Here is a 26,157-nt window from a genome sequence, read left to right as displayed (position 1 = left end):
CTTTCGCCCCGGGCCGGCCGTCGCAGCGCAAGGAGGGCTGGGATTGTAGTTTCCTTGGGTTTCTCCTGCATCCCCTCGTCTCTTTGGCTTCGCGCGCCTCTCCTCCGGCTGCCGTCGCCCGGCCAATCGGCTGCACCCGTGACGCCACACGCAGCAGTCAAAATGGCGTTGGGAGCCGCCACCGAGCCTTCTGTGGCGACCTCTACTCCAGCGGGCTTAGGGCCGTAGGAACGCAGCTTCGTCCCTGAAGCGGCGTGGTGGAGCAGGCTCGGGTTCCTCAAGAGCCGCGGGGGCGGTGATCTGGGGCCTCCAGCCCCCCGGGCGGCAGCTCGAGGAGGAATAATCGGAAACCGACACGGTGTGGAGGTCGTAGTTGCCGTCCGGGACCTGAGGATTGCGGAGTACACAAGGGGGGACCCTAGGGTTGTGGACTTGAGGCTCCTGTGCGCGCGAAGTGGGCGTGATGGCGCCAAGTGGTGCCTTAGCCGGCAGAGGCACGAAGGGACTTACGCGAGGCCCTACGACGTGGTAGGTTCTGCCTCAGCCTTTGTTCGTGCTTAATCCCACGGCAGTGTTGTGGAAACGGTCTGGTCGTTCTGTCTGACCTACGAAAAAGGGGGGCCCAGTAAAGCTACTCGTGACCACGAGATGGGAGCCAGGGCCCGGCGGTGGCGAGCAGTCCATCGGCGTTTGTGGCGGCCCTCCCTGTAGACTGCGTGCTTTCCGTAACCTCGGATGCGGGAGAAACGGCCCCGGTGTGCGGGAGTTCTTCGCGGGTATTGTGCTGTTACCAGTGTTTCCTTCTGGAGAAGATAGGTTACTGTTACCCTGCGGGGATGTTGCCATACATAGTGTGCGCAAAAGTTAAATTGTAAACCACTCTGCCCCCAGAGACTTCGTGTTGTCACATGGAACCCCAGACGTTAGGAGGAAAAAACGAGAGCGTTGAAATGTCCTACTCCTGTTTGCCCACGAACTAAAAATACTCTCGAAGTACATCGCTGTCGTTGCTGGAACCCAAACCTGCACCTTCGTAAGATCGTGAAGTGGGACGAATTAGCCTCCACGCCCACCCCACACCCTCCCTGATCTTGCCGTTTTAAGGCCAGTTGCTTAAAAATTTTTTGTAAGATTGTAAGTGAAATCTTCATACACGGTCTTTGAACCTGGCAACACCTCAGCGAAGCAGGTATAATTGCAGGCCCCCGGTACTGTGAAAACACACATGTGGTCAGGAGCTTGCCCAGTTTCAGAGAGCTGGATGTGGAAGAGAGCTGGGCTGTGTAACCCCAGGCCTTCTGACCTCCAAGTGTCCTTTCCTCTGTGATGAATGTCAAAATGGTAGGGAGTGAAGGAGGAGTGGAATCACCAAAGGGGTTTATAAAACTGACGTCCACTGGAAGAAATAGCATCACAGTGGTCATTTATAATGGCTAATCCCTGTGTTTACTAAGCACCAAGTACTGTTTAACCATTGCACATAATGACTTCGTCCTTGCAACAACTTTGTGAGGCAGAAACTCATTATCCCTAGTTACAAAAGAGGCAAGTGAGGCATAGGAAGGAAGTCCCATAGCTTGCTTACAGTCACACACAAGTAAATGGGAAAGCAGGGATTTAAACCTAAGCAGTCAGCCATGCTCTAGCCCGTGGGTCCCTTATCAATGGGAAGCACCTGAGGATCAGGTTAAAATGCCAGTTTTGATGGCGTGGGTCTGAGGTGGGTCCTAGATCCTATGTTTCTAGTAAGCTCCCAAGTGGTGCCGCTGCTGACGCTGCCTGCTCCCACGCGTCTTCTCCTTAGTCCTCATCCGCCTTCCCTGTGCCGCTCTGACTGCTTCCTCCCTAAGGATCAGACTCAAACTTTACCCGCAAGAAGCTCACCCTGCCCCACCTTTCCCTCCAGGATGAGACAGGCTTTTCCATCTCTGCTTCTGCACCGCTTGCTGTACTCCTTGTAAGAATATTGAATGAGGGCCGACTAGGCAACCAGCTCTTAAAGGAGAGAGACCAACCAGATCTGTTCATGCTAGTGCTTTCTAGTGCTTTGCAGCTAATCAAAACAATAGCTAATGCTTAGCCCAGACTTTGTGTAGTCCAGACGCTGTTAAATACATTAATTTGATAGTGTCTACAATAACCTTATAGATAATGCTAGGCTCCCTGTTTTATAGATGAAGAAACTAAGACACAGAGGTGAAGTAGGCTTCCCAAGATAATAAGCCAGTAAGTAGCAGAGCCATGATTTCAGATAAAAGCAGTATGGCTCTGAGAAGTGGGTGGTCAATAAAATGAGAGCCACCCTACACTTAAAGCTTCCAAGCAGAAAAGCTTATCCTACTAAATAGCAACTTCCTGTGATCAGGAACATGTGTAGGAGTACAATACTGGTCTCAAACTTTATTCCTCCAAGCACATCACAGAAACTTGTGGTGCAGCAGGTGAAGCTGCTGCTTGAGACATCTGTATCACAGAGTCCCAGCTCCACTCTCTTCCAGCTTCCTGCTGATATATACCCTGGGAGGTGGCAAGTGATGGCTCAAGTACTTGGGTCCCTGCGACCCATGTGGGAAACTTGGATTGATTTCCAGGTTCCTGGCTTCAGCCTGGCCAAACCATCACTGTTGTGGATATTTGGAAAGTAAACTAGTGGATGGGCAATTCTCTCTCTCTCTCTCTCTGCCTTTCAAAATGAAGAATGAAACTTCTTTTGGACACCTATTAACCACATTCTAATTTTTTTAAAGATTTATTTATTTATTTGAAAGAGTTACACAGAGAGAGAAGGAGAGTCAGAGAGAGAGAGAGAGGTCTTCCATCTAATGGTTCACTCCCCAGTTGGCCACATTGGCTGGAGATGCAGGAGCCAGGAGCTTCCTCTAGGTCTCCCACGTGGGTGCAGGGGCCCAAGGACTTGGGCCATTTTTCACTGTTTTCCCAGGCCACAGCAGAGAGCTGGATTGAAAGTGGAGCAGCTGGGACTTGAACCAGTGCCCGTATGGGATGCCGGCACTACAGGCAGCAGCTTTTCCCACTACGCCACAGCATTGGCCCCACCACATTGTGATTTTATAGGAGTATAATGGAGAAGGTAGATCTGACAATCATGAAAGTATCTATTAAATTCCTATGGTCTTATGTGAGAGTACTTCAAAAAGTTTACAGAATGATGAAATGAAAAGATAAGTATATTTCAGTGTGAAGGAAAATTTAAATCCATTGGGGCCAGCATTGTGGATAGCACTAAAAGTTGCCACTTGTGACACCAGCATCCCATATGGGCACCAGTTCATGCCCCACTCCCAGCCACCTCTCTGCTAATGGCCTGGGAAACGCAGCAGAAGATGGCCCTAATGTTTGGGCTCCTGCCACCCATGTGGAAGAAGCTCCTGGCTTTGGCTTGGCCCAGCAATGGGCATTGCAGCCATCTGAGGAGTAAACCAGCAGATGGAAGATCTCTTTCTCTGTCTCTCCCCCTCTCTGTAACTCTGACTTTCAAATAAATAAGACTTTTTTAAAAAAAATTTAAATCCATGCAGTATTTTTTTCAATAATACTCATTTTCCATGAACTTTTTGAAGACTCTACATGTAAGGAGGCAAATTAAAAAGGGTCTGATTCTAGAGATTCATTTTCTACATGAAAAAAATGAAGGATCCAAAGAAGTGAATTAACCAAAGTCAAATGGGAATTGCACGGCAGGACAAAGACTGCAGATCAGCCCTTTGGAAGCTGTTGTTCTTTCTACTGAATCACACTCCCCTTAGATTTTTTTCAAGATTTACTTTATTTATTTGAAAGGCAGAGTTACAAAGAGAAAGGGAAAGAGGGAGAGACAAAGATCTTCCATCTGCTGGTTTTCTTCACCAAATGACCAGGACTTGGGCAGGCTGAATCCAAGAACCTGGAACTCCATCCAGATCTCCTGTATGGGTGGTGAGACCCAAGTACTTAAGCTATTATCCACTGCTTTCCTAGGTTCATTAACAGAGAGCCAGATGGGAAGTGGGATAGCCGGGACTCACAAGGGATGCAGGGGCACCTTAACCTACTGTGCCACAAGGCCAGCCCCTGCCCTTAGATTCCTAATCTTCTGGAAGTGTATTGTACTAATATCACCAAGGTATGTACTAAACATGAAAATAGCAAGACAAAAATAAATGAGTAGAGTATCAAATCATGGATCAAGAAAAATGAATTTGTGGGACACAAAAAAGGAAAGGAAGCTAGAGATAACTGACAGTTACACATCCAGGCTCAACGGAGTGTTAGAAACCCTGCAATGGAGAACAGCTTGAGAAAGCAGGTAAGACATCTGCCCACTGCCTGTCAGTCGCCTCCCATTGAATTCTACAGTTTCTATTTCCTAACTAGCTGACCTCATTGTTTTCGTGGGGTGATGATGGGGCTTCATCACCTCTGCGGAATGGACCTCTTTGCAAACGCTCTTCCTCCAGAGGAAGCTCTGTGTGCTTTTGACCGAGTTCATCCATCATCCTGCCACTGCTGTCAGAGTGTGCTTTCTGAAACTCAAAGCTCGTCATGTCAGTTCCCTGCTTACAATTTTCCAGCGGCTCCCAATTGCCAAGTTCCAGCTCTTTCAGGAGTCCACTTGTGCTAGTGCAAACTTTCCTGCATATCTAACCTTTCCTGGAGTACTTTGTCTTTAAAGTACCTCTTTATCTTGTCTGAAATCTGGCACTTTCTTTAAGTTCATTGCTTCCTTTGAAATTCTTTCGATAGTTCTTGCTTCTCTCCTATGTTCTATAGGAGTAAAAGCTGGTGGAAACTTGTGCCTTCAGCTTGCAGACCAGTTACCCCTGTGCAGAGGATTCTACTATCAATAGCAAGGCAACCTCCAATCCAGCCTCATTGCACTCCTCTTAAGAAAACTTTGGACAGTCTGCTGTCATAAGCCCACTCTGTCATTGCCCACTCTGCCCTTGTACTCACTGGTATAAATAATACCTTTTACCACTGCTGCTGTTCAACCAGCCATTTCTGGGACTATAGCTACACTTTGCTCTCCTGAATTGTTCCACCTCTCAAATTGCTAACGTTCTAAACAAAACTTTCTTTCATTTCACATTACTTACTCCTTTGTCCTCACCAAACCTGCTCTTCAACTTGAGGGAAATCTGCAGGCTTAGAGCTTCCCACTTCTCCAGATCTGTTCCCCTTCGCTTTCCAACTCAGTCTCATCAGCACTTTCAGCCAACCACCCCTGCCATCCACACTGACCCTAAAACAGTCCTCTACCTTGGATCATTTTCTCCTCTATGTCTCTTCCTAAGTGGTTAGAGCTGTTAAATATTAGTGCATAGTAAGTGATCACAAACGTTAGTGTCATTTTTTTTCTGTCATGCACTTTTTGCTGTGTATGCTGAAATCAAGAGTGGCTTAACTGCGTGTTTCTGCACCAGGGTCTCCCAAGAGACTGCAATCAAGAGACTGGGGCTGCAGGGGCAGCTTCCAAGGGAGCTCACTCACATGGATGGCACCTTATGGAGGCTGCAGGTCTCCATTTCTCATTGTAAGGCTGCTGAAGGCCCTTCTGGACTTGGTAGCTGACTTGCCCAGAGCAAGTGATCAGAAAGAAACAATGTAGAAGACACAGTGTTGCAGTGTGTGTGTGTGTGTGTGTGTGTAACAGAGAGAGGGAAATAGATATAAAATCAGATTTTATGTAGGTTTGTGTAAGTAACACCCTGAAGGAGAATTTGTAAAAAGCAGTAAAAAACAATTTGATAGGAATGAGTTAAACTAATATTAGGTAGTAGCATTTATTGAACACTCATTTTAAAAACAACTCCTTGTGTGTATTGTCTCATTTAAACCTCACAGCATGTCTGTGACATAGGAATTGTAACTTTTTTTTTTTTTTTTTTTTTGACAGGCAGAGTGGACAGTGAGAGAGAGAGACAGGGAGAAAGATCTTCCTTTGCCCTTGGTTCACCCTCCAATGGCCACAATGGCCACTGCGGCCAGTGCGCTGCGGCCGGCGCATCACGCTGATCCGATGGCAAGAGACAGGTACTTATCCTGGTCTCCCATGTAGGTGCAGGGCCCAAGCACTTGGGCCATCCTCCACTGCCTTCCTGGGCCATAGCAGAGAGCTGGCCTGGAAGAGGGGCAACCGGGACAGCATCTGGCGCCCCGACCGGGACTAGAACCTGGTGTGCCGGTGCCGCAAGGCGGAGGATTAGCCTATTGAGTCGCGGCGCTGGCCAGGAATTGTAACTTTTTTTTTTTTTTTTTTTTTTGACAGGCAGAGTGGACAGTGAGAGAGAGAGAGACAGAGAGAAAGGTCTTCCTTTTTTGCCGTTGGTTCACCCTCCAATGGCCGCCGCGGCCCGCGCGCTGCGGCCGGCGCACCGCGCTGATCCGATGGCAGGAGCCAGGTGCTTTTCCTGGTCTCCCATGGGGTGCAGGACCCAAGCACCTGGGCCATCCTCCACTGCACTCCCTGGCCACAGCAGAGGGCTGGCCTGGAAGAGGGGCAACCGGGACAGAATCCGGCGCCCCAACCGGGACTAGAACCCGGTGTGCCGGCGCCGCTAGGCGGAGGATTAGCCTAGTGAGCTGCGGCGCCAGCCAGGAATTGTAACTTTTGATACCTGAGGAAACCAAGCCCTGGAGAAAATCATTTATCTAGAATTAAATATCAATAGAAGATTCTTCCAAAGAACACACAGGTATTAAAGAGTAATGGTTATCTATGCTTGCACAACAAACCATTGCTGTGGCTTAAACTATTTGTTTTACTCACAAATCCCCAATTTGAATGGGGACCTACTAGTGGGGACAGCTCATCTCTATTCCTCTTGGCATCAGCCGGGGAAGCCGGAAAGTTGAGGTCTGGAAACATCTGAGGGCTGGTTAATTCAAATGAGCAGCAGTTCCTGTTGGCTGTCTTCCGGAATCTGTTGAAGTTATCCTTTGGAACATCTGTATATAGAATCTCCATGTGACCCAGGCCTCCTGTGGTGTGTCACTGGATTCCAAGGACTAGTGACCAGAGACACACAAAGGAAGTTGTTGTTGTTTTAGATTTATTTTATTTATTTGAAAGGCAGAATTAGAGAGAGAGAGGGAGAGATCTTCCATCCACTGTTTCACTCCCCCAAATGGCCACAATGACAAGGGCTGGGCCAGGCCAAAGCCAGGAGCCAGGAGTTCATCTGGCTCTCACATGTAGGTGCAGGGGCCCAAGCACTTGGGCCATCTTCCACTACTCTCCCAGGTGCATTAGCAGGGAGCTTGATTGAAAGTGGAACAGCCAAGACTTGAACCAGTGCCCATATGGGATGTTGCAGGCAGCAGCTTTATCCACTATGCCACACTAGCCCCTTGGGCCATCTTAAGAGGAAAGTTTTGTTTGTTTGTTTGTTTGTTTTTATCAAGCCATAGAAGTATTGTAGCATTGTTTTAACCACATTCTTGATCGGGATGCTCACAAACCCACCCAGGTTCAAGAAAAAAAATAAAATCCACCTCTGACAGAATACCGGAAGACCATGTGGACCTAGAATACTGTGGCCATTTTTCAAAGTATCAACTATCACAGTCAGCCTTCTGTGCACAGCGTTCATAACCCTCCCACATGCAAAATGCTCTCAGCCCTTACTTGCAAACCTGCCGGAGTCTGCACATTATGAGAGCAGGCTTGGGCTTGAGCTCTAGGACGCTGCCATCTAAATCGTTTCGAGGTATGGGTGAGGTGCCTCGGGTACAACTCCTCTTAATGTGAAGACTTGGGTACTGAGGTGGCAAGTTATTTCCCCACATATCTCACACATACTGGTAGGACTGCAATAAGATAACCGATGTAGATTCACCCGTGCAAAAAGGGAAACCAGGAGGCACACCAGAGTTGCAGGTACATACCAGTTCTGAAGCTGCTCTTTGATTAGGGCTTTACCTTATTGCCTAGCCATGATTCTCTACAGCTCCTGACTCCACCCTAAGGATTAGGTTCTGCCTCTGAGTCATTCTTCCTTTTCCCAAAACGTGGCTCATATTTGAGGCCCCAGGTAATTTTCTCAGCCTGCTTCCTGCCCTCAGGAGTACAAAGGCCTTGTTTTCTCCCTTTTAATCCAAGTTTATGGTGTTACCATTGGTAAAAATTCTTTTAAAAATTTTGTAGGCTTTTAATGCATTTTATTGGGGTTTATGTCTCCATTAGACAAAAAATTTATTTATTCTTCATCAAGATAAGCCCTTTTTGGGGCTGGTGTTGTGATGCAGTGGGTTAAGTTGCTGCCTTCAACCCTGGCACCCCATATGTGCACCGGTTCAAGTTCCAGTTGCTCCACTTTGATCCAGCTCCCTGATAATTCACCTGGGAAAACAGCAGAAGGCGGCCCATGTACTTGGGCCCCTGCCACCCACGTGGGAGATCTGGATGGAGTTCCAGGCTCCTGGCTTTTGGCCTGATCCACCCCTAGCTATTGCAGCCATCTGGGGAGTGAAACAGGGGATGAAAGATCTCTCTCTCTCTCTCTCTCTCTCTCTCTTACTCTCCCTCTCTGAAACTTTGCCTTTCATATAAGTAAATATATAAAATCTTTAAAAAAAAATGATAAATTGCTTTCTATCTTGGTCTTCCTATAAGGCTGCTATAAGCAATAAATTTAGCATTCATAGAAATTCTATTATATTTCGGAAGACCTGCAAGGCACACACTTCAGACCCTTAGAGCGACATTTGTCTGAAATGCCACCAGAAATCTGGGATCTTTGCAGAGGATTTTACAATCATGCCTTGGGCTTCAGCTTTAGCCCATGTTGTCCTGCTAGCACCCTAGATTTAATCTCTGCCTAGAAGCCATTCTTGATTTGCACATCATTTGGCATCTAGAGAAGCTGGGAATGAGAAAATTTTATTCTCCAAGTTAGTAAGCTCTGGCTCCTTTATCTTTAATAGTTTGTTCTTTATGCTGTCTCTCATGTTATTATAGGCAGCTAGAAGCAGCTGGGCAACACCTGTAACACTGCCTGGAAACCTCCTTCACAGGCACATTTTCTATTCCCACGTTATCTTGGGTAGCAACGCTGCTGAAATTTCCTCTACCGCATAATAAAGGTTTGCATTCCTCCAGCTTTTTTTTTTTTTTTTTTTTTTTGACAGAGTGGACAGAGAGAAAGGTCTTCCTTTTTTTTTTTTTTTTTTTTTTTCTGTTGGTTCACTCCCCAATGGCTGCTGTGGCCAGCGCACCGCACTGATCCGAAGCCAGGAGCCAGGTGCTTCTCCTGGTCTCCCATGCAGGTGCAGGGTCCAAGAACCTGGGCCATCCTCCACTGCACTCCCGGGCCACAGCAGAGAGCTGGACTGGAAGAGGAGCAACCGGGACAGAATCTGGTGCCCTGACCAGGGCTAGAACCCGGTGTGCCAGCGCCGCAGGTGGAGGATTAGCCTAGTGAGCCGCTACACCGGCCTTTTTTTTATTTCTTTAAAGATTTATTTATTTTACTTGAAAGTCACAGTTACACACACAGAGAGAGAGAGAGAGAGAGAGAGGAGAGGCAGAGAGAGAGAGAGAGGCCTTCCATCCGCTGGTTCACTCTCCAATTGGCCACAATGGCCGGTGCTGCGCCGATCTGAAGCCAGGAGCCAGGAGCTTCCTCCGGGTCTTTCATGTGGGTGCAGGGGCCCAAGGACTTGGGCCATCTTCTACTGCTTTCCCAGGCCATAGCGGAGAGCTGGATCAGAAGTGGAGCAGCTGGGACTCAAACTGGTGCTCATATGGAATGCTGACACTGAAGGGGGCAGCTTTACCAGCTAAACCACAGCGCCGGCCCCATTCCTCACTCACCTTGAACCCTGGCAAGCAGGTTTCCCGGGATTCTGTGGCAGTCCCTATGCAGCCTTTGGAGTCTTCACTGACACTGTCCTCAAGATCCGGCAGCCCCAAACCATGGGTCTTCAGTTTTGTTGCAGCATCCCACTTCTGGGACTGAAATTTGATCTTGTTATCAATAGCTAGATAACAAGACACAAAACTTTCTGGGCAAAATCAAGCTTTATTTTTGGCTCATGAATCTGTAGTTTGAGCAGGGCACAGAAGGGAGACTAGCCATTTTTGGGAAATACAAAGTGCCCCAGCATCAAATCAAGATTGAGACTTAGGTCTGATTCCAACACATGAGCTTCTTCCTCTGCATCATGCTATCTTTCTTAGATGGCTGAATATTACACATTTAAAAAAACAAAGTGATCTATGTGTGAATGAATTAGAAAGGTCAATCTGAGGCTGGCGCTGTGGCATAGAGAGTAAAGCCGCTCCCTGCCATGCCGACATCCCATGTGGGCACTTGTTCGAGTCGTGGATGCTCCACTTCCAATTCAGCTCTCTGTTATGGCCTGGAAAAGCAGTGGAAGATGGCCCAAGTCCTTGGGCCCCTGTACCTAGGTGGGAGATCCAGAAGAAGTTCCTGGCTCCTGTCTTTGAATCGGCATACCTCCGGCCACTGCAGCCAACTGGGGAGTGAACTAGTGAATGGAAGACCTTTCTCTGCCTCTGCCTCTCTGTAATTCTGCCATTCAAATAAATATACATCTTTTTTAAAAATAGAAAAAAAGGAAGAAAAGAAGGAAGAGAGAAAAAAAAGAAAGAAGGAAGGAAGGAAGGGAGAGAGAGAGAGAGAAAGAAATAATGAAAGAAAGAAAGAAAGGTCAGTCTAGGGACCAGCATTATGGCGTAGCTGGTAAAAATCTCCACCTTTGACGCCGGCATCCCCTATGGGTGTCAGTTCAAGTCCCATCTGCTCCACTTCCAATCCAACTGCCTGCTAATATGCCTGGAAAAGCAGCAGAGGATGGCACAGGTACTTGGGTCCCTGCACCCATGTGGGAGACCAGGAAGAAGCTCCTGGCTCCTGGCTTCAGTCTGGCCAAACTCTGGTCATTGTGTCCATTTGGGGAGCAAACCAGCAGATGGAAGATATCTTTCTCCCTGTCTCTCCCTTTCTCCTTGTGACTCTGCCCTTCAGATGAATAATAAACAATTTTTTTTAAAGTTCAATCTGAAAAGCTACACAAAGCATACAGTTCTTTTGTTTAAAAAAAAAAAAAAAAAAGGAATGCTCTGTAAGCCAGAGGACAATTCTATCAAAATAATTTCAGTTAAACATTAAAGAATTTACCTAAGGGGCCAGCGCTGTGGCACAGCGGGTTAACGCCTTGGTCTGAGGTGCCAGCATCCCAATGGGTGCAGGTTCGAGACCCGGCCTCTCTGCTTCTGATCCAGCTCTCTGCTATGGCCTGGGATAGCAGTGGAAGATGGCCCAAATCCTTGGGCCTCTCACCTGTGTGGGAGACCTGGAAGAGGCTCCTGGATCCTGGCTTCGGATCGGCGCAGCTCTGGCCGCTGCAGCCAACTGGGGAGTGAACCATCAGATGGAAGACCTCTCTTTCTCTTTCTCTCTCTCTCTCTCTCTCTCTCTCTCTCTCTCTCTCTCTCTGCTTCTCCTCTCTCTGTGTAACTCTGACTTTCAAATAACAAATCTTAGAAATAAAAATTTACCTAAAATAAAGTTCATAGACTTATTGAGTACTCACTCTGCATAAAGCCCCATCCTAGACTCTGGAGGAAAAGATGGATAAACAGAATCGGTACTCTTCCAAAATTCCTAGTTTGGTGGGCAAGACAAACAGAAACAGATACTTATCATACAATACAAGGGTGTGAGAAAAGAGTTAAGGAACTTCTTCTTGGAAGCTAGTGGGGAAAGGTTACCAAGAAGAAAACATTTAAGCAGGGCCTTAAAAAAAAAAAGAGCAGTTAAACAGACAGGGGAAAGGGTATTCAACAAAGAGAAAAGAAACAGTGATGGCAAACACGAAATCATAAATATTGGAATTGGGGGAGATGCATGCATTTCAGTAGAACAAGGTAGGGTGGGTGTGGCCTCCACTAAGCTCTGCCTGACATCACCCTGCCAGTGGAGGGGAGGACAGCTCATTACCACCCCATGCAGCTGCAATTCTGTTCCACAGGTGGCTTCCACTGACAGCCGGAAGGGGAGGTATGAGAAAAGGGCCTGTTACTGCCCACTGAGGACTGAAGTCCACCTTCCTCCTATGTGCTCTCTGTGGCAACCCCAGGGAGGATTGGAGAGGGCACCGAGCCCCGTCATGATATCCAGGCAAAGGTGGAAGTCTGAGTACGCCACTTGGTCTTTGCAGGTGGGGCTCGGGCAAGACTGTAGCTCTTCTCTGTGGTATCTGGCTGGAGTAGAGCAACTCTTGTCTAAAGGTTTTATGTCCTGTGAGGGCGCTCCTTTGTCTAGAGACAGCAGGCTTGGCTCTTTGATTTGTGCCAGTTGCACCTTCTCCAGTACCCATCTCGGATATAGGAGGCACAAAGAAAACCCACGGATGCACCATTAGGTACTGCCTGTATCCCGGGCCCTCAGCTGGTCCTCCTCTCCACCTTTCAGAACCATCTTCCATTTCTTGTTTGTATATATGTAATGTTTCATATATAATGTCCAGAGCTTTTAGCTGTACCTAGCAGGAGGATGATGGGAAAGTAAATATACAAGTGCACCGTCTTTCTTTAAGTCTGCGGTGAATTGACTCTTTACAAAGGTGTGAAAGCAATACAGTATGAACGACACAGCTTAGAGAATGAAGTCAGGCTACATGCTGGGAGAGCAAACCTTGCAAAACACATACTTGCTAAGGACTTGTACCTAGGTAACAAACAGCCCAGGATTTTTTTGTTTTGTTATGTTTTTAAGATTTATTTATTTATTTGAAAGGCAGAGTTACAGAGAGAGGGAGAAGCAAAGAGACAGAGAGATCTTCCATCCACTGGTCACTCCCCAAATGGCCATATCAGCCAGGGAGGGCCAGGCTGAAGCTGGGAGCTGGGAGCTTCTTCTGGGTCTCCCATGGAGGGTGCAGGGGCCCAAGCACTTGGGCCATCCCCTGCTGTTTTCCCAGGCACGATAGCAGGGAGCTGGATTGGAAGTGGAGCAGCCAGGATTTGAACCAGTGCCCATATGGGATGCTGGTGTTTAGGAGACAGCTTAATCCATTGTAACAACCCAGTTTTAAAAATGGGCAGGCACAGGTATTTGGCCTAGCGGCTAAGACACCCATCTCCCATATTGGAGAGCCCTGATTCCAAGTCCAGCTCCAGCTCCTGACTCCAGCTTCCTGCCAGTGCAGACCCTGGGGGGCAGCAGTGATGGCTCAAGTGATTGGGTTCCTGCCGCCCACCCGGGAGACCTGCCTGGATCTCATTCCTGGCTCCCGGCTTCAACCCAGCCCAGTCCCAACCGTTGTGCACGTTTGAGCCACCACATGGAAGCTCTTTCTGTCTCTGTCTCTCTCTCTCTCTCTCTCTCTGCCTCTCAAAAATAAATGAATGAATTCCTTTAAATGGGCAAACGATTTGCAACGATACTTCACTAAAGTGGATATACAGATGGCAAATAAGCACATAAAATGTACTAAACATGATTAGCCATTAGAGAAATGGAAATTAAAATCAGACTGACATAAAATATACCGACAATACCAGGTCCTAGTGAGGATGTGGAGCAATTGTAACTCTTAGACTTTGGTGACAGGAATGCAAAGTGGAACAAGATGTTCACAAAGTTGCTTATGCAGTGCCTTGGAAGCAGGGAGAAAAGAATTCTTTCCATCACAGAAGGCTTCGTAGCCGAGGCAGCGTTTGGAGCTGCGCCTCATTAAGACGAACAGGCAGGGAAGAGAGAAGAGAGTCCAGAGGCTCTCCAGGCAGATAAGGAGGAGAGGCAAAGGCTTGGAGACATGAAAGGACCTTCAGAATGGTGACCTCAGAAAGCAAAATGCGAGTTGCGAGTCTCTCTGCGCTCCTCAGCCAGCAACATTTGTTAGAATAACTTGGGGAGCTCTATCACGTTTCAGAAGATTGTGGTGGACGCCCAGGGATAAAAATCCTACGTGGAGAGCGGGTGTATTCCCTGAAAAGCTCAGGGTCTGTGATTACCACAGCACCTCAGGAGAGAGCACCAGACTTAGTAACACACGTTATTGCCATTTAATCCATGTCGGAACCCAAGTGGCAAAAGTACTGTCTGTGTGCTGGCTAGTGATTTGACACTGATTAATGGCTTGATCATTAGAAAGCCAAAGGGAATGCAAATGAAAATAGAAATAAAGACATAGTCTCACATATAGTTTTCCCCAGCTCATTTTGGGGTTGGGGGTGGAAGCACTTTTTTGTTAGGTTCACCCAAGTGCCAAGATGCCTCAGGTGAGGAGCGGATGATAATCAGTAATTACCCAAGGTGAGATCCAGGATATTTCCGAAACGTGGAAATAATAACCCTGTCAGAAATGGAAATCCGCTATCATGGGGGCGGTGCCTAGAAGTCCAAACATAATATCCAGCCTGTCTTCACCTCCGAGAGTTTCCAGCTGTTCATGACGTTCTGCTGTGATTTGCCAGAGATGAAATGCGTGTTGTAAGTCTGCTCCAGCCGCTGAACCAGGGGCTTGGAGCTACAGTTTCTCTCAAGGAGCGCTGAGCGCTTATGAAGTCTGCTGAGAAGCAGGAGGTGTCCGCTCTCTTGTCGGTTCCAATCAAGATCTCTTCCGTGCAACCCCAGAGCCGATCATTATTTTCGAAGTGAGCAAGTGGAAGATCAGCTCGGGTCTCTCTTGGGTTGCCAGGGCGCTTATTGAGATGCTCTGAGCTTTCAACTTAGCACTTCAAGGCCAGCAGTGCAATCCAAGCCTTGCTCCAGGCAGAGTTAATAAGGGAACACACGCTTATGGAGAGCCCCAGGGGCATATGTGTTGAGAAATGATTGTGGGAAGGAAATGGTCCAAATCATGCTGGTTCGAGTACGTGCATATGCGTGTGCACACACACATACACACACACAGCGTGCCCTGATGCATAAACAAGGCAGTCAGTGGTAATAGCAATTATCTCGCCAGATTAGAGAGCAAGGACTGAGCAATTTTGACCTCTGAATCCCCAGCAGTGCTGAATTGATGAATGATGTGTTGAATCCGAGAAGACAGTCGTTTGGGATATGGCAATGTTTTCCCACAGTCACACCAGCTGCCTGAGGTTCCTCACACAGGCTTCGCACTGGCACGCCCTGCCCGCTCACTGCACGCCTGGCATTCTTCCTCTGCCTAGAATGACTGTACCCTTTACCCCAACCCTTTGTACACCTCAGAATCTGTCAAGGCCGGCGCCGCGGCTCAATAGGCTAATCCTCCGCCTAGTGGCGCTGGCACACTGGGTTCTAGTCCCGGTCGGGGCACTGGATTCTGTCCCAGTTGCCCCTCTTCCAGGCCAGCTCTCTGCTGTGGCCCGGGAAGGCAGTGGAGGATGGCCCAAGTGCTTGGACCCTGCACCCCATGGGAGACCAGGAGAAGCACCTGGCTCCTGCCATCGGATCAGCGCGGTGCGCCGGCCGCAGCAACCCAGCCGGGGCGGCCATTGGAGGGTGAACCAACGGCAAAAGGAAGACCTTTCTCTTTGTCTCTCTCTCTCTCTCACTGTCCACTCCGCCTGTAAAAAAAAAAAAAAAAAAAAAAAAAAAAAAAAAAATCTGTCTAAACCCCACTCATTCTTTTTAAAAAAGATTTATGTATGTATTATTTATTTATTTGCTTACTTAAAAGGCAGAGAGAGAGAGAGAGAGAGAGAGAGAGAGAGAGATCTTCCATCATTTCTTTCATTTCCCAAATGGCCACAGGGGCTGGGCCAGGCTGAAGCCAAGAACCAGGAACTCTGTCCCAGTCTCCAGTGTGGGTAGCCGGGGCCCAAGTACTTGTGCCATCTTCTGCGGCTCTCCCACGTGCATTATCAAGGAGCTGGATTGGAAGTGAAGCAGCAAGGACCCGAACCAGCGCTCATAAGGGGTGCTGCATCACAAGCAGGGCTTCTCATTCTTTTTTTTTTTTTTTTTTTTTTTGACAGGCAGAGTGGACAGTGAGAGAGAGAGAGACAGAGAGAAAGGTCTTCCTTTTGCCGTTGGTTCACCCTCCAATGGCCGCCGCGGCCGGCGCGCTGCGGCCGGCGCACCGCACTGATCCGATGGCAGGAGCCAGGAGCAGGTGCTTTTCCTGGTCTCCCATGGGGTGCAGGGCCCAAGCACCTGGGCCATCCTCCACTGCACTCCCTGGCCACAGCAGAGGGCTGGCCTGGAAGAGGGGCAACCGGGACAGAATCCGGTGCCCCGACCGGGACTAGAACCCGGTGTGCCGGCGCCGCTAGGCGGAGGATTAGCCTAGTGAGCCGCGGCGCCGGCCATGGGCTTCTCATTCTTAATAGTTTATCTCACTGCCTTTTTTTTTTTTTAAAGACATAAGTGTGTGGGTGGCAAAGACCCCAGTGCTTAGGCCATCCTCTGCTGCTTTCCCAGGTGTATCAGCAGGGAGCTAGATGGGAAGTGGAGCAACTGGGACTCGAATCTATGCCCATATGGGATGCTGCGTTGCAGGCAGTGGCTTAACCTGCTGGGTCACAATGCCAGCCCCCATCTTACTGTCTTTTGAAAATAATTCTTTAAGTACAAATAGGAGAAGGGAATGTTCTTGGATGGTGAAGAGATCAGTGTTTAATCCTAGTTCTGCTGTTTTCAAGATCTTGAATAGCTTATGTCACCTATTTGTGCCTCAGTTTCCTCCCAGTGGGTGGAGGGGACAGCTTCAAGTGCTAAAGCATGTAAGGCACCTGGCTCAGTGAGTGGCACTGGCTAGCTTGTCAATGAGTGCACGTAGCCTTATTCACATTCCTCTGTGAAACCCAGCTCAGTGCTAATCAACGCTAGCTCCCTCTGCCTGCACATTCTTCAGCACCAGCACCACTCCTTTATCAAGTCCAGGTGCCCCCTCTTCTGGTCCTTGGGCCTCGTGGATGTCCCTTTGTAGCACTTACTGTAGGCCAACTCGTGCTGTTACTGTGTCTCCTTCTCTGATAGGCTGAAAATCCCTCCAACAACTTGCACTGGGATCAATTCAGGAGACGTTCCATAAATGGTTGTCTAATTGACATAGCATTTGATCTGGCTCTCCAGGATGCAGAAGGAACACGCAACATGTTCTCTCCCAACAAGTACGAAATGGCCTGAGTAACAAGGGGGAAATTCCTGCAATCAAGTGTTTCAGAGCTGATTGCTGTCCGGCCAGCCCAGGTAAACAGATCCGCAACTGCCAGATGTCTTTGTTTCTCCCACTTCCAGCCTAGCTAGGCCAAAGGAGCATTCCCATAAGAGTAACTCAATACATCTCTCTCTTCCTCTCTCTCTCTCTCTGCTGATCTGATTAGAGTGTGAAATACTTTCTTTGGAGAAAATGCACGAGAGTATGATTTTTCTTGTTTTTGCAAGGAATAGAAAGTGAGGGAGAGAGAGGAAAATTGAAGTCAGTGGAAAATCTGTCACACCCTGGAGATGAACAGCACATACAGCCAACACGACAGATAGCACTCTGACTCAAAACTTCAGGAACTGAGCAAAGGAGATTCTAAACCTTTGAATTGATCTTAGGAAAAGAAGCAGAAGCAAAACCAACCAACCACCACCAACAACAAAACCCTACTTTCCCAGAAGCTGTGATATTTGTACTGGAAGCAACTTAAACATTCAGTGCAGGGGTGGGCACTGTGGCACAGTGGGTTAAGCTGCTGCTTGGGATGCCCGCATCCCATAGAAGAAGGTCTGGGATGGAGTCCCACCTCTACCTTTACTTCTGCTCCATCATCCTGCTAATGAAACAGGTGATGGCTCAGTACTAAGTCCCTGCCACCTACATAGGAGACCCAGATGGAGTTCCTGGCTCCCAGCTTCAGCTTTGCCCAATCTTGGCTGTTGTAGGTATTTGGGAAATGAACCAGCAGGTGAAACCTCTCTCTCTCTCTCTCTCTCTCTCTCTCTCTTTCTCTCTCTTACAAAAGAATAAACAAACAAATCTTAGAAATAAATTCAATCCAATTCAACAAGTACTTTCTGAACTAAGAGCAGGGCACTGAAGTTATGGCGATGTTGGTGAAGATCGGTTTCTAATATCAGTCTGTTGTTCTGTCCACTCAACTATTGTTCTTTCTTGGGAAAAACACCAGCTTTGTCGGTGTCCTACAAAGGAAGCAGACTTGTACAAGTTAAGGAGTCAGGGATTATTTGAGGAATTTGGACTTTTACAGTTGTGGGCGTAGCGGGGGAAGCGCCACTCTGAAAGCGAACAGAGGCACGGATCAATGGGACCGCCAGCCAGTCAGTCCCAGGAGGAGCCGGGCACACCCATCTGCCCTAAGCTCTGTGAAGGAGGCGTGTTGGAGCCCTCGAGGGCCCCGTGTCTGCTGGTGGGCTTGGAGTTTCTGGTGGTCTGCAGGGTCGTCATTTGGGAAGAGCTGCATGTGGACTGTGAGCGTGAGGACGAGCTGGAACCTGCTGCCACCTCCTCAGCTGCCATCGCTGTGGAACTCCTGTGATCTTCGGAGAACAACGGCTGCCAGTTCCCCGTCACTCCCCAAATCTCAAACGACTCTCACCTTTAACCTAGAACCATGCCACAGCTGCTTAATCAAGCTGACCACACATAACCAAAAAGTCATTTCTGTCTTCTCCCAATTGTCTACAGTGGAAAGAGCCTGGACTTTGATGTCTAGTAACGCTGAGTTCTACTCTGATTCTGCTTCCTTCTGTCTGACCAGCTGCAGGTAAGTGATCAGTCCTGAGCCTAATTGGATCAGGAGCCCTTCCTCTGGGCTCTTTTCTGTTGGAGCACTTGTCTCATTTCTTTGTCATTATGTGTTGATGTGGCCATTTCCTCCACCAGACAGACCATAAGCTGAGATGAGATTTGTGGAATGGCTAGACTTTGCATAGCTGAAAATAAGCCAACAGACAGGAAGAGAAGAACCGAGGCCCGAAGGCTCCATGCCTGTAGAGAATGCCCAGTGTCATCCTGGTCGGAGCATTTGTTATTTAGAGTGGGAGATAAATCAAGAGACAGCATGCTGGAGCCATTCCGGGAAAGGCACAACCTGCCTGGACAAGTAACTTGGCTTAAATTTGACATGAAATGGAGTTCCTGAAAGCATTTGATCCAAAACATGACATACTTAGCATTATGCTGCAATGTGCGGTCATTCCACAGGTATTGATGTGGAAAAAGATGGGGAGCACGGGGATCCATCTGAAGACTCAAGGGATCGCTCTGCCCTGACCCCCTAGTGAAAGCCCCGTTTCCAAGAGCTCAAGTGTCTGGCTTCCTGCGGCCAGCGGAGGCCCCTTCAGTGGCCTGGGAGGAAACCTGCACCTCCCTCTCTGGGTTTCCGCCCAGCGGGGGGCTAACCCACGTGGTAATGTACACAGCAGAGGTGCTGACAGAACCAGGGCACTGGGATCAGTCCCACAGGGAGAGGAGGAGAGGCTGCCAGACCTGAGCTGCCGAGAACCCTCACTGAAGGCAGGCAGCCCCCAAGGAGCCCAGGCAGCCTGCTCTGGCCAGCTGCGTGGTGCTCAAGGCTTTCGGAGGGCTGGAGGGTTTTGAACCTTGGAAGTGCAGTATTTGTCCAGGATGCAAGGGTGGCGAGAAGGGCAGGGGGTTCCAGCACCCAGTCCCCTTGCTGAGAAGCGTGATGATGGGAGCAGCATGCTCTTTTGGCCCTGGATCCAGGGGTGGGCAGTTGCACCGCACTTCCTCAGTGCTGTTACTGACTGCAGAGAATTCTTGCCATTGGAGCTTGCATGGGCCGTTTGCAGTGTCATCTGATTTTCTTTAGACTCTATTCATCACCTGTTTGAGGCTTGGAAAAGCCCATGTTGGCCTCTTGTCGATAAGCTCTGGCCAGCCATGTAAGTGTCTCTTACTCCCGCTAGCACACCCAGTATATCCCTTCCACATGGTCTTTGAGCATTCAAGCATGTTATGAAAGTAAGGCAGGGGCCGGCGCCATGGCGCACTAGGTTAATCCTCCACCTGTGGCGCCGGCATCCCATGTGGGTGCCGGTTCTAGTCCTGGTTGCCCCCCTTCCAGTCCAGCTCTCTGCTGTGGCCTGGGATAGCAGTGGAGGATGGCCCAAGTGCTTGGGCCCTGCACCCCCATGGGAGACCAGGAGGAAGCTCCTGGCTCCTGGCTTCAGATCGGCGTAGCTTCAGCCACTGCAGCCATTTGGGGAGTGAACCAATGGAAGGAATACTTTTCTCTCTCTCTCTCACTGTCTGTAACTCTATCTGTCAAATAAATAAATAAATAAATCTTAAAAAAAAAAGTAAGGCAGTCCTATGAACCCATCAGTCTTCATTTAGGAAGCCCCGTGAGTAGCATAAACAAGCGAAGGGAAAAGGGTAGAGAGCAAGGGGCCATCTTCCAATGGAGACACTGTGCTTCTCCCAGAAAGAAATGTGTGGCTCCGCAGAGCGAAGTCCACCTGCGTCAGGTAGGCTGTCCTCAGCTCCAAGTGAAAAGCAAAAACTGGAAATAGCTGAAACAACAAGGAAAGGTATTATCTCACCTAACAAGAAGTCCAGACGTAGGGAATTTCGGGATTGGCCAGGTCACCAAGGGCCCAGGTTCTTTCCATCTTCATGCTCGCCCAACCTCACTCTGGGTCGACTTTCCTCAGCTGGCTTCCCTCGTGATCATACCACAGCCAGCACAGTTCTAGGCATCACACCCGGACACTACAATATGCGACAGCAGGAGAGTCCTCTCTCCCCGAGAACGAGGAAGCCTTTCCCGGGACCTCCTCACTGATCTCTCTGTTTTGGCACAGAGCTGGTTAACAAGCCCACCTTAGATCCAGTCGGCTATAGGGGGAGTAGAAGGACCGTGATTGGCTGGGCTGGTGCTGGCCAGAGCTCCCTCTCCTCAGGGATGCCTATCTGAACCACTTAGGGCTCTATCACCATAGAAAGGGTGGCACGGCTGTGGACAGATGACCAGCAATGTCTATTACTGTACAGGACCTGGCATGAAAGGCATTTCTTTATTAGCTCTCATTGTTAGGAACTCTTGCCATCTGCGCAAACATGTTCAAGTCACAGATCTCCTACAGCCCTGGTTTTCTCTTCTGTAAAACAGGAGTGGGATTGCCTGATTTGTTGGGTGGTTATACAGTTGCAGGAGGTGACATGTAGAAAGTCTTTGGTGCTTAGTGGGTGATTACTACTTACTATAGTTGTATATAATTACTGTCAGAGTACTTGGGCACCAGGCTGAGTTCTCCAACAAAAGCTTCTGGGGTTGGCTCCGGCCAACCAGAAGCAATTCATGCGTAGTGTTCATAATTGTGATTCCGTGTATTAATTTGCCAGACCCTAATCCTGTAGGAACAGTGACCCGTGCCCAGCAGTTTTCCTTTCATGTGCAGTGACCTAGTAGGACAATCATCTCTAGTAAGTGGTCCCCTGTGCTGGGCCCCTGACCCCACTGGGCACTGGAGGCCATCTCACCTCCCTAGCTGAAGGTTTAGGTCCCAAGACCAACCACCCCACCCATCCCATTGCCATTTCCAGGGCTGTGAGTCCTCAACTCAATATGGGAGCTTGGTGGGCAGGACCCAGCTTGTCTCCTTTGCTTCTCTGCTTTTGTGTCAGACCTAGGTTCCTATCCCAATCCTACCACTTACTAGCAGCGTGACCTCTCTGTGAATACCATTTTCCATACCTGAAAGGTGGGGTGCAGCCTCCTCTCATCACCTCCCCCTTCAACTCCTGTTTCTATTCTCCCGAATGCACTATAATTCCTGAAGAAATCACACTGTTTCTCTCTGCAAGCCTTTTCTTTGCTACTCCTCCTGCCAGGATCAATGCCAACCTCACGTCTATCCTCACCTGGGTACCTCGCTTCTCGCTTTGGGATGAGGTTTGGGAAGGCACCTCTTTCTCCACTTCCTACCCACAGCTCAATGATCCAAAAGTGCCTTGCGCTCATTTTTTGAAGATTTATTTTATTTATTTGAAAGGCAGAGAGTTGCAGAGAGACAGAGGCAGAGAGATTAGAGAGAGGTCTTCCATCCGCTGGTTCACTCCCCAGATGGCTACAAGGGATGGAGCTGCACCGATCTAAAGCCGGGAGCCAGGAGCTTCTTCTGGGTCTCCCACGCAGGTCCAGGGGCCTAAGGACTTGGGCCATCTTCTACTGCTTTTCCAGGCCATAGCAGAGAGCTGGATTGGAAGTGGAGCAGCCGGTGTCCATGTGGGATGCCAGCACCACAGGCAGCGGCTCTACCTGCTACGCCACAGTGCCAGGCCCTTGCACTCATTTTTATCATTTTGCACTGATGGCCCAGAACTGGGACATCTTCTCTGTCTTCACCATTAGACTGTGAGACCCCAGTCTGAGAGCAGGGTCCCCCAACTTGCTCATGACTTTCCTTTCAGGTGAGTCAAGAATGTGGAGGTACTATCATCGCGCTGACATCTTCTCTGTAGTTGCCAATGAAGTTGTCACGGATGTTGTGTGGAGCCTAAAATAGTATCAGAGTCTCACTCAGTTTCTCCCGCTCGCCGCCACAACCCCAACACAGCTCAATCGCACGATGACTTATTTCCTTGGGAGACAAGCCCAGCAAGTGGAGCATTTCAATAAACAAATAATAAAAGTGTGGAATGAACAGGAGAGGGAAATATGGGCCCCTAAGAGGAGGACTGGAATCAGATTTGGCAAGATGCCGTGAATACATCCAAAGCTCATAGATTTATGATTGGGAATTTTATGTTTCCACATGGACCTCGCCTGCCTCCAGTATCGTAACAGGCAGGGCGAGATGCAGAGCCCACAGGATTTGGAGGAGGTTGAGCACAGATTCATGAACACCCAGACTTGGACAGAGCCTTGAATTTTTACATTCAGTCTTCAAACACAGAGGCCCTGAGCAGTCTCAGGAGGATTCAGGTGACTTAATGTGCACATGTGTTCCCACTTCCCCCGCCTGCACTGCCCTCCCCTCCCTTTCTCCTTCCCCCTCCTCTCTCTCTCACACACTCTTCTATAAGCAGGTTTTTTTTTTTTTTTTAATGATCCCAGTCCCATGCTTCCCCAAGAATTGGAGAGGAGAGAGACACTGAAGCTTTTATATTTTTCTGGAATTCAAGATGCTTTAGGCATTCCAGATTCTCACATTTGTCTGAATTGAATTAAAAGTCACCATTCAGTGCCCTAAGTTTCACGTAAGAAACGTGGGGTACCTGTGATTTATACTAACACATTTCTGCACTCACAGGATCAAAGTTTGGGTCTTGTTTTCCATGATATTTTGGTCCTGCAGCTATAAGGGATCAAAGAATCATTTTAGAGCAATTATAGAAGCTCTCTAGTTCTCTGAACCTGCCTAAAACTGATAGCTTAGAATCATAAGGTTGCCATTTTCTTATTTTTTAAATAATATATTTAAAATTTTTTGTTTATTTGAAAGGCAGAGAGACAGACAGAAACCTTCCAATCACTGATTCGCTCCCCAAATGCTGGCAACAACCAGGGCTGGGACAGGAATCCAAGTCTCCCATGTAGGTGACAGGAGCCTAACTACTTGAGCCATTATCTGATGCCTCTCAGAGTGCATATTAGCAGGCAGCTGGAATCAGAAGGAGGGCTGGCACTGGAAGACAAGCACTCCAACGTGGGGTGAGGGCATCCCAAGCAGTCTTAACTCCTGCACCAAATGCTCACCCCTGTGACTTTTCTTTTAAAGGTTTATTAAGTTGAAAGGCAGAGTACTAGAGATGGAAAGGGAGGGAGGGAGGCAGGGAGAGAGGGAGGAAGGAAGAGAGAGAGAGAGAGAGAGAGAGAGAGAGAGAGAGATTGCTTTTCCACCTGCTGTCTCATTTCCCAAATGGCCACCACAACCAGGGCTGGGCCAGGCCAACACCAGGAGCCAGGAACTCCATCTGAGTCGTCCCACATGGGTGGTAGGGGCCCAGGCACTTGGGACATCTGCTGCTTTCCCAGGCACATTAGCAAGGAGTTGGATCAGAAGGGGAGCAGCTGGGGCCCTAGGTGACTCTCAGATATGGGATGCCAGCGTCACAAGCAGAGGCTTAACCTGCTGTGCCACATCACTGATCCCAGGTAATTTTTTTTATAAGACTTTCAGCACAGTCAGAAACAGCCAATCCATCCTAAGATCCTTTTAGGGGGCCGGTACTGTGGCGCAGAGTGTTAAAGACCTGGCCTGCAGCACTGGCATCCCATATGGATGCCAGTTTGAGTCCCAGCTGCTCCTCTTCCAATGTAGCTCCCTGCTGGGAAAGCAACAGAGGATGGCCCAATTCCTTGGGCCCCTGCACCCATGTGGGGGACCTGGAGGAAGCTCTTGGCTCCGGGCTTCTGATGGGCTTGGCTCCAGCCATTGGGCCATTTGTGGAGTGAACCAGCAGATGGAAGACCTTTCTCTCTGTATCTCTACCTCTCTCTGTAACTCTTTTAAATGAATATAATTTTTAAAAAATAATAAAAGAAATCCTTTCGGCCCCAGTTCCCTCCTTACTGGTTCATTCCAGCAGCCATTTGGTCTTCCAAAGAGTTTTCTTCAAGAGGCCTTTCATGCCAGGTCTTCATGGGTTTAAGTAACTCCTGCTATCGCTTGCCATGACTACTGATGGCTGGGAGACCCAGTATACCAAGGCTACATCTTTGAGGATGTCAGGACTAACCATTTCCGTAGTTAGCCACAGAGGCCAGAAAGGTAGGTCAAGTTGACCAAACATGACTGCTGTGCAAGCAGGCACTCCCCAGGCCCCCCAGTATCGATGCCATCATTCCAAGTGGCAGAGGCTTAGCCCACTGCACCGAAACACACATCCCAATGGACTAGCATTTTGAACACTTGCTACAAAAGGTTCCAAGCCCTTGGACCCAGGTTCCTAGGCAACATGTAGCTGAGACATTGCATTGCCCTGCGAGACGTGGATGCAAGGAAACCAGCTTTCCCAAGCCACTGGCCCTGCCGTAGGCTGTGCTGAGCAATACACTGTTTTTTTTTTTTTTTCTTCTTTTTTCTGAGTCACTGAGTCTCGTTGTCCACTCTCAGCACCTATGGGATTGCAGCAAGCCAAGACAGAGTCCGGTTTCTCTTTATCATCTGCCATGGGGCTGGGGTTCCACCCTGACACAGTATCCCATTTTCCACAAGGCAGTGAGGTCACCAGTGAACCCAAGCCCACGCAGGTCACATTACGATCCCAGATTCCCATCTTTGAGTGGTTTCCCACAACCGCTTCTTCTATCAAGGATTCTATCAGCAAGTATCCCGCCAGGAAAACAAATCATTCTAGATCTGTGCTGTCCAATATGGCAGCCATTAACCACATGTGTCTATTCACATTTATATTACCAGGATTAAATGAAAGGAGAGGTCTGGTCCCTCAGTCACACCAGCCACATTTCAGGAGCTCAGTAACCACACACAGCCGGCAGAGACTGCATCGGCTAGCGCAGCTAGGACAGCCCTGTCATCACAGAGCATTCTGCTGGACAGTGCTGCCCTAGATTATTCCAAGCGGAAAGAGATTTAGTGCAGAAGATCATTTTCAAAACTGGTGGGCACATGGGGGTAGGCCAGGGAGGGAAGGGCTTTGAAGGCCTAGAGGAGAAGAACGGGGACGGGGAGGGTGCAGCTAGCCTGGCTGAAGCCTGCTGAGTAGGAACTGGCCTCCTAGGGGCGCTGCGGCTGAGCAGGAACGGCCGGCCGTGGAGGAGGACCCCCAGGCTGCTGCTGCTGCAAGTGCACCACAAAGCAGGGCAAGACAAAGGCTTCTTCCGTCTGCACGCTTCCCAGTCTCCTGCCAACACCTTCTCTCTCACCAGGGAGTCTGAAAAAAAGTGCTTCTACCTTTACTGTCCTACTGAAGAAGGCAAAGAGGGTGGGAATGGATCATACAACAAAGAACTGCAGAGGGAGGCTTTGTCAATCGTGTGATCCGGACAGGGGACAGGTGCCAGGGCCCCTGACCTGCTGCTTATACTCATCCCCTTATCTCCTGAAAGTGTTCCCTACCTTCTGTGTTCCAGTCACATTGAATCGCCTCTGGACTACTCCGGCACCTTGCAGTGTGAGACCTGGCTCCTGGCCTGGCCTGGCCTGTTGTGGACTTTTTTTTTTTTTTTGAATGAACAAGAAGAGCGAAGATCTCTTTCTGTCTGTCAGTCTGTCTTTCAAATAAATAAATCCCTATCTATTAAAAAAAAAAAAA

The 26,157-nt window shown here is 48.8% G+C and overlaps 1 long non-coding RNA gene across 1 annotated transcript; it reads left to right on the top strand.

Annotated features, from left to right (window-relative positions):
- Nucleotides 1-146: 146 nt before the first annotated feature.
- LOC138850017 (uncharacterized) lies at nucleotides 147-26,157 on the top strand. The gene is made up of 5 exons (XR_011389399.1): nucleotides 147-528; nucleotides 892-1,104; nucleotides 16,941-17,153; nucleotides 18,598-18,676; nucleotides 25,976-26,157. It is a non-coding gene; the product is annotated as an uncharacterized lncRNA (long non-coding RNA).

The sequence above is a fragment of the Oryctolagus cuniculus genome, chromosome 1 (genome assembly GCF_964237555.1).
Source record: "Oryctolagus cuniculus chromosome 1, mOryCun1.1, whole genome shotgun sequence".
NCBI lineage: Eukaryota > Metazoa > Chordata > Mammalia > Lagomorpha > Leporidae > Oryctolagus > Oryctolagus cuniculus.
Note: the sequence above shows the minus strand (reverse complement) of the source record. Positions and strands in the feature narration are given on the sequence as shown.